The following is an 8,033-nucleotide window of genomic DNA, read 5'->3' as shown; positions in this document are numbered from 1 at the left end:
GGGCAAACTGCCTGCATGTGGCAAAGTGAGGCCTGATTAGAAATGATTTCACTTGGACCAGTGCAGACTCCAGGCTGGGCCTGTACCTTCAATGGCTCCTGGTCTGGAAAGCTACAGCTGCCAAGCAAACAGCAGAATAATTCCTTAACAAACAGGTGTCACCTCTGGCCCAGACTCAGGTAAATCTCCCTCTGCCCTCCACCTCCCTTCCCCCCTGCTAGAGCAAACAGATTGGGTCTGTGGAACATGAACCTTGGAGCATTTCTGTAAATAACCCTAATAATTACTTAAAAAACACTGATCCTGTGCAACACAGTTTGTTTCTTAAGCTTTTAAGTATTTGGTATTTTAAGTGTTCAGTATTCCTCTGTCAGGAAAGGGCAAATATATAGGGAGACATTAAAACATGACAATAGGCATATTTTGTCATCATTCTTTTCCTTCTCGTGGTAGCACCAGGCATGGACCCTGCTGCGCCAAGCATGGTACAAACACAGATCAGAGATAGCTCCTGGCTCAAAGAACTTGTAATCTAAATGTAACACCAAATAGATAGACAAGGGAGACAGACAGACAGGGGAGCACAGGGAGACAGAGACCCTCCTGGTTAGCATGACAGGCAGTGGTCACAGCACACAGTCAGCCTAAGGGTTGAAGCTAAATACTGAATTATTAATAATTAACCAAATGATGCCTGTGTACAGGGACTATTGTCTGAGGATCTCAACACCCCTTCCAAAGTTGGAATTCTTTAGGATGGGGAAACTGAGGCCGGGGTGAAGTGACTTGCTTGAAATCAGCGAAGGAGTCAGTGGTGGGAAGTCAGTGGTAGGAAGGAGTCAGTAGTAGGAAAGATAAGGACAAGGACCGGGAGTCTTGATTTTCAGTCCTTGTCCTTGACCTCTCTTTCCCACCTTCAGGGACTGGCAACATATGGGGAGACATTAAAACATGACAACGGAGCCTCAGATTCCTCCTCCTCCTCTAGGTGATGCCCTGAGAGCCAACGTTAGCTGGACAGAGGAAGCCCAGAATCCCAGACTTGAGAAACGCAATCCTGGTTCCACCAACTTTCAAAAGCAAGAGCTCCCATTGACCAGGGGAGCAACATCCAGGCCTAAAGAAAAAATTCAGCACAATGTGAGTTACAGGTGTCTGCCCTGAGAGCAGCCCTGTGGTCTCTGGTAAACACAGCTATGCCTTGAGAAAGCCCTACACCAGTACACCACTCAGGCCAGGAGAGTTGGTTTTGCTTGGGGGTGGCTTCACTATAGTGGTATGATGTACAGCTCTGCCAAACATCTGTGCCCACTCTGGGGGTGCTTTACTGACACAATAAACTCTGGCTTTGCAACTTATGACCCAGAGGCTGGATATGGGCTGCAAAATGACTGGATGCGGCCATAGCAGCACAGAGGATCAGGGCACAGGGCTCAGTCCAGCACATCCCCCTTCTCTGCCCACCACTGTGCTGCTGATCTCTCTGCAGAGCCACCCCTCTCCCATGCTCTCTCCTCCCATCCCTCCCCTCCACAGCAGGCTGTTGTTGGGGCTGCAAATCGGCAGTGTATGGTGTGTGACAGAGGCAGGGGCACACAGCAGAAGGGAGCAGTGGTCTATAGTGGGGGGAACTGGCAGCCTATGGAGGCGGCCAGGTCACAAGCACAAGCAACAGCTGTTCTAAATGATTGCTGACCTCTGTATGCCCGTGCTCCTAGCAGCACAGGCCTTTGGGTCCAGACATCACTGGAAGCAGCCAAGTTTAAATATCAGGTGTTTAGCAGGTTCATGTACATGTCATGTTGGGGTCTGATGCTGAGGAGGAGCTGAGCAACTCCTGCCAGGGGTGTGCTGCACACCACATGGAGGCAGACAAACAGTGGTCCTCCCTGTTACAGCCCAGCTGGCTGGTGGCTCATCACGGGATCAGGGCCATAGACGACAGCTTTGTCCTTCAACTCTCACTTCACCAGCTTTATTTCATCATCAGCCTGGAACACTGTCTCCTTGGTGCGTATGCCAAATGCATGTCTGGTGGGAAGGATTACAAACACCCCGACAACTTCCTGCCTGCAGCTGGGCATTGTCTTTTGGCATCTGCATGAGGGTCCTGATCCTGTCTGGTGCGGAGCACCCTCAGATCTAACTGGAGCCAGGGGAGTTGAGGTACTCAGTATTCACCAGTTCACCATGTAATTCAGCCACCCTGTTGTCAGTTTTGCAATCTCTTTTCTAGGTGCTCCCTTCACATCAGGGACTCTATCAGGAACTTCAAAGGCTGCCTTTAGCCTAGCTTGTCATCCCTGCAATAAGCTGGTAAATTCTGTGCTTTTTCCACATCAGGTGTGTGCTGTGCTCATCTGCATGAAAACACTTCCTTCTGTTTCTTGTGATGTCTCCAGTCACCGGCGCATCATTAAAACAATTCCTAATGAGGGATGACAACTTGCCTCACTCCCCATCCCAAAGGAATCAACACATGAATCTCAGATCACTCACAGCTTCTCCTGCAAGCAAAGGGCCAATCAGGCAACATTCCCTGTCCATAGTTTTGCCCAGCCCACCCTGCTGGCAGCCCCCACCCAGGTATGTTCCTGTGTCTGTCCAGATAAAGCCCTGGAGTTATCACTAGCCACATCATCCCAAATGGGTTTTAGCTTCACAACAGCCCTTTGAGGGAAGATAATGTTACCCATGGTGATTAGCGCTGACTGTGACTTGCCTGAAGTTACACAGCGCAGCCCTGGCACAGCAAGGACCCTGGTCTCTCAGATCCTGGGCCAGTGGCCTTTCTTACCCCATCTGGGTGAACCATCCAGTTAGAAAGACAGCGACTGCTTCCAGTGGGAGCTCTGGCACGCTGTGCCTTTACTCTCCAGGTTGCTGTCCACTTCTGCCTGCATTCCTCCACCCCCAAATCTGGCCAGGGACTCCCTCATGTGCAAAACCTGGCACTCAGAGGGGATCCACATGACCCCAGCTCTGTGCTCTGCCAAGCCAGGTTAAAACGCCTCCTGCTTTTCAGGACACCCATCAAAATACAAAGGCCTCACATGCAACAAACAGGAACAAGCTCACATGTGTTGTCAGGAAGCTAGGCTCTGGCATCCTCAACATGGGCTGGGCTGGGCTGTGCCTTTGCCCCACCAGGCAGACCAGGACACATGGGGCACCTCTTTCTGCATACAACCCCCCACTCCCATCAGCCTGTCTTCGTGATGTGGGCTGACAGCTGGTCCAAACCCTGATGCTTCAGGGTGTCCCCTAGCTCCTCACCATGATTCATCTCTACCCCTTATTTGACTCCTTCTGTGTTCCCCTACTTGGCAGATGCCTGCAATGCTGTGATGGACACTAGAGGGTGCCCACAAGTGCAGGGAAATGCACCTTGCCCTAAAAAACCAGTCACTAGTGTCACCTTCACAAGGCTCCAGGGCCTCACTGCCTGGAGAAGCAGGAATTCCCAAGGTCACCTCTGAACCTGGCTCTCCCCTGAGGCAAAGCCAGGCAGCACCTGATCAAAAGGGCAGTGACTAAGCATCTTCTGGTTGAGTCTGAACAAGAAACTGCAAGTCAGCCTTGCCTGGGCTGCACTGTGGAGGCGTAGTTCCCTCACAACCCAGGGGGCTGGGACAGAGAAGTCCTGGCAGCAGCATCTAGCACTTATAAAAAGAAACTGGAAGTCAGGAGAGCCAAGCCAAATGCAAGCTCTGCCACTGGCTTATGATATGACCTTAGACAAGTCACTTCATTGCTTTGTGCCTTGGTTTCCCATTGGTCTAAAGAGAGATGATGATACTTTACTCACCTTCACAAGCCCTGAATGAAAGGGAGCCACAGGGTATTGTTGCTACTAATTTCCTTTCCTCTGCAGTAACTTGAGGCCCAGCAGATCGTTACCTTACCTAAAAGCAGGCAAGATTTTTCAATTGCACTCTGGCCTTCCTGATTTCATCCCTGCATGCCCAAGCAATATTCTTATACTCTTCCCTAGTCGTCTGTCCAAGCTTCCACTTCTTTTAAGCTTCCTTTTTGTGTTTAAGCTCACTGAAGGGTTCTCTGCTAAGCCAGGCTGAGCTTCTCTGCAACCACACTGATGGCTCCCCTCCCTGTTCCTGGCACTGACCAGCAGCAGATACTTCAGGGAGAAACTCCAGGGTAGAAAACTACAAACTAACTGCACCGTTTTCTTCCTCACTCTCATCAGCCAGAGTTTGCCCCAATCTCTGATCCTTGAGAGGTAACAGCCCTTGTAATTTTTTTAATCTAATATAACGGGATGTTCTGCTGTGAATTTTCTTGTTCTCCCAGTACCTTGTGGCAGTGAGTTCCACATGTTAAGTATGCACAGTATGAAAAACAATTTCCTTCCATCTGTTTCAATTGCCTTTTACTTCCTTCATGCAGGGAGATTAGAAGTGATCTGTGTAAAGGGGGAGCTGATCTGTTCCTCACCCCCCCACCCTATTCCTGGGCAGTCTGGAGTAAAATGGACTCAGCCTTCAAGATGAGACACAAATCCAAGTCAGTTACATGTCAATGCAATAGAACAAGACCATGATTTTGAGCAGTGGAATTACCCAAGACCACTGTCAGCCCAAATAGGACCCGATCTAGAAGGGGCCCCTTTCACATGCAATAGCTCATGCATGCAAGCAGACACAGTTCTCTCTTGGTATATGACGAAACACATGGCCTTTGTACAGGGGAACCCTTCAGTCAGCTGGAGCCAGTTAGTGCCTTTGATTTTCCATTGGGTGTCACAGGGTCTGGAGAAGTTAAATTTGTTGCCCCGTCAGGGATAACGGAGGCTGAACAAGGTGTGTTTGAATGAGAGTGGCAATGGAGCTCAATTTGCTCCCAAAATATGTCTTTGTCTGAGACTGCATGCATCCCTCCAGAGCCAGGTGTGGAGGGAGATGGTGCTCACCTTTACACCATGCCCCTGCACTCTTTGCTCCTAAATTCTGGCTCCATGGGAGACTCTGTAGAGTGAGCTGGGGCCAAGGACAGAAATTCACCTTAGGCTGTTTACTTATACTGTTTCTCATTCTGTGCTATGGGGCAGCACCTTATATATTTCCAATAGCCAATTAAATTCCAAATCCAACTGAGAAAAGCTCAATAACTGTGCCTACTGGTATCCATAGCCAATATAACTTCAACCAGGCCAGTATCTGATGTTCTAGGCCTGCAGGCCTCGGAGTTCAGATGCTCCCCATATCCAGACTGGCATCCTACATGCAATCCCAGGACCAGAAGTTTAGGTGCCCCCTGTCACACTTGATTTTAGCCAAAAGGCTGAAAAGCAATCATGGGGTACCACTTTAATAGGGTTCTGGGGCAGCCATGATTGAGCTTGCTTCTAGAAGCACAGCTGGTGCATCGACAATGCTCTCCAGCCACCAGCAGGATCCAGGGGGCAATATGTCTTAGACCAATTTCCCATGACCCATACGGATCTAATGGGATCCACAGAAATTTTCCCCCCATACCTACTCCCATCTGTCTTCCCCACAAAGGAAGTGCCTCGTGAATGTCATGGAGGTTTTTCTCTTTTATGGGGATTATTTTATCTGGGTGTCAATGGGACCCTCTCTTGCTACCGGCTGCAATCAGCCAAGCACCTTGCCTACTGATCACCAGGGATCCTGGTTTTCTCTGATTAAAAAAAATCCCCAATTTTCAGTTTAAAAAAATAACCACAAATCCACATTTTTCCATGATCAAAATGAAACCCCACTATATACATACCTATATATTAGTGACATTTAATTTAAATCATGGAAAAATGTGGATTTGGGATTTTTTTTTTAATTGAAAATTGGGAATTTTTTTAAGTCAGAGAAAACCAGGATCCCTGCTGATCACTAGCTTATCTACAACCTCTGCCACCAGTGCTGAGCTAACCTGGGTGTGTCTGAAAGATGAGGGCTACCTTCTTTGTATGCATCCATCTATCCTGAGTTGCTATGTATTGGGCACATCTACACATGTATATTAATGCATATCACAGCAGATTTTATTGCTCCTGAGTGACTGTTTATACAACTGCTCAGGACCTCAGCGCATTTAGCCAGGTTGGAGCAGTTCCAGCTGGCAAGGGGCCTATGGCCTGGCACTGCTCTGACCCAGCTTGATGTGCTACAGAAGGGCTGGCAGGGGCATAAGGGTGCTCCAGCACAGGGCTAACTGGCAGGCAGCCTCTGGACTGAAGCAGCCTCATACCCCAACCATCCAGGTCAGCATCCGCACGTGCACTGCTGTACATGAAAAAAACTCCACAACAGGCTAGTACTTGCATTTACAAGCACTAACCAGCTGTGAAGCTTATTAGTTTCCTGCAGCCTAATAGGGCCAAACATGTAGATGCTGAGATGAGTACTGCAGGGCTAATTAGTCTACTCCCCAGTAAATGTCTTGTGTAGATGTACCTACAGAGGCTGAATTTAATCCTGGTTTGAAAAGCTCTTCAGTTTATTTCAGTTAGAAACTGAATCACTGGCCTGGATTTGTATTCCGTTTCCCTCCTTGCTTTGATCACACTCCACTGCTCACAAGTGATGATTTTGTCAGGAAGTTTGAAAGCGCTGCTGGGTAACATTCATTAAGAGCAATCGAAATAGCTGAAAGCATCATAAAATAGTGAGCTCCGTCTACAGTATAGACAGCCTGATCTTTAGCTGATATAAGTCAGCAGAGCCCCTGGGTTTCAGCAAGCATCTACTGATGTGTACCAGATGATGACCAAATATTTAGCTGCCTGTCAGCTTAAGTCTGTGCAGACCAATTGCCTAAAAGCAGAAACAAAACAAAAGCAGTGGAAGGTGGTGACTGCATCTTGGATTCTTTCAGTGTCACTCTGGTAAAATGAGTTGCATCTGATGATGATATTTTGCTTTTCTGATTGCCGAGCACCTCACAAACATTAACAAATTAAGCTTCGCAAAGCCCTCAGGAGACAGAAATTATTACACCTGGTTATGCAAGCAGATAAAGCAAGGCCTGGTGTGATGCAAGGACTTGTCCATATGGAGTCACTTGCAATATCAGGGTCTGGAGGCAGACTCTTGTTTTTATGTGCTAGCCTGTGGTGCTTCCCAGATTCACAGCTGATGAAAGCAGCCCCCCCCTTACTTCCTAAGAGTTGAAAACTTTTAAAGAACCAAGAGGGCTCACCCACCGCGACGTGCCCCATCTTGTCCCTATGGGCTTCAGGAGGCCATGGTGTTCGCCCACCCCTCCACTCTTACACCTGACCCTCAAGGATTTCCCCTCGTCCCAGCCGGCGGTTGGAAGGGCTCTTGCCTGTCCGACCTTTAATGCAGAAGGGCTCTTGGTGGGTTTATCTAGAAGGATTCCCCAGCTACAACAGCCCAGAGAGGTTGCAAAGTGGCTCCTTCTTCCAGCAGTTGCGGGTGCCGGTAGCATGGGACAGGCCACGCGGCCGTCCGTGACGCTGGCGGGCGGGATGTCGGCGGGATCGTCTTGCGCAAGGAGATCAGGCGTAGAGGGCGGCAGCGGAGCCGGTCGGGGATGACTGCGCCGTCCAGAGCACGGAGCTGCCCTGAGGGGAGGCGCGGGACCGGGCTCGGCGCGGGGGTCCGGCCTGGCACATCCTGCCGCTCCCCCGCGCCGCGTCCCAGCTCCGGCTCGGGCGCAGCCCGCCCGGGGCACCGCGGCGCTGCCTCACGCCTGCCGGCATCCTGGGCCCGGGCGCCCGCGGCTCGCGCGTGGGGCTGTTCTTCCTCCTTCTTATTAATTAATACACATAAAAACTAAACACACGACGAGGTCTGTCATAACAGCGGAAGACACGCCTTCCTCTAGCAACAAACCACGTCTTGTAAACGCATAAACAACTTATAAAAGACCGTCCCGTGGCGCCACCGACAGCAGCACGCCCCAACCGCCTCCTGCGAGAGGACGCGGCGCCTTTAAGGGCGGGGGCGTGTCCCGACCCGTCGCGCCCCTCGGCCTCTTAAAGGTGCCGCGCTGCCACCACCGCCTGCTCGGGGTCGGGTCAGGCTCTG

The 8,033-nt window shown here is 50.2% G+C and overlaps 1 long non-coding RNA gene across 1 annotated transcript; it reads right to left on the bottom strand.

Annotated features, from left to right (window-relative positions):
* Positions 1-419: 419 nt before the first annotated feature.
* LOC109290856 lies at positions 420-7,603 on the bottom strand. Its single transcript, XR_002095697.1, has 2 exons — positions 6,439-7,603; positions 420-1,117 (listed from the first exon to the last, which is right to left on the bottom strand). It is a non-coding gene; the product is annotated as an uncharacterized LOC109290856 (long non-coding RNA).
* Between the last annotated feature and the right edge of the window lie 430 nt (positions 7,604-8,033).

This window comes from Gavialis gangeticus, unplaced genomic scaffold (genome assembly GCF_001723915.1).
Source record: "Gavialis gangeticus isolate Ggan-Ray unplaced genomic scaffold, GavGan_comp1, whole genome shotgun sequence".
In the NCBI taxonomy this organism is placed as follows: Eukaryota; Metazoa; Chordata; order Crocodylia; family Gavialidae; genus Gavialis; species Gavialis gangeticus.
The sequence above is the reverse complement of the archived record's forward strand: the minus strand, read 5'-3'. Positions and strand labels throughout refer to the sequence as shown.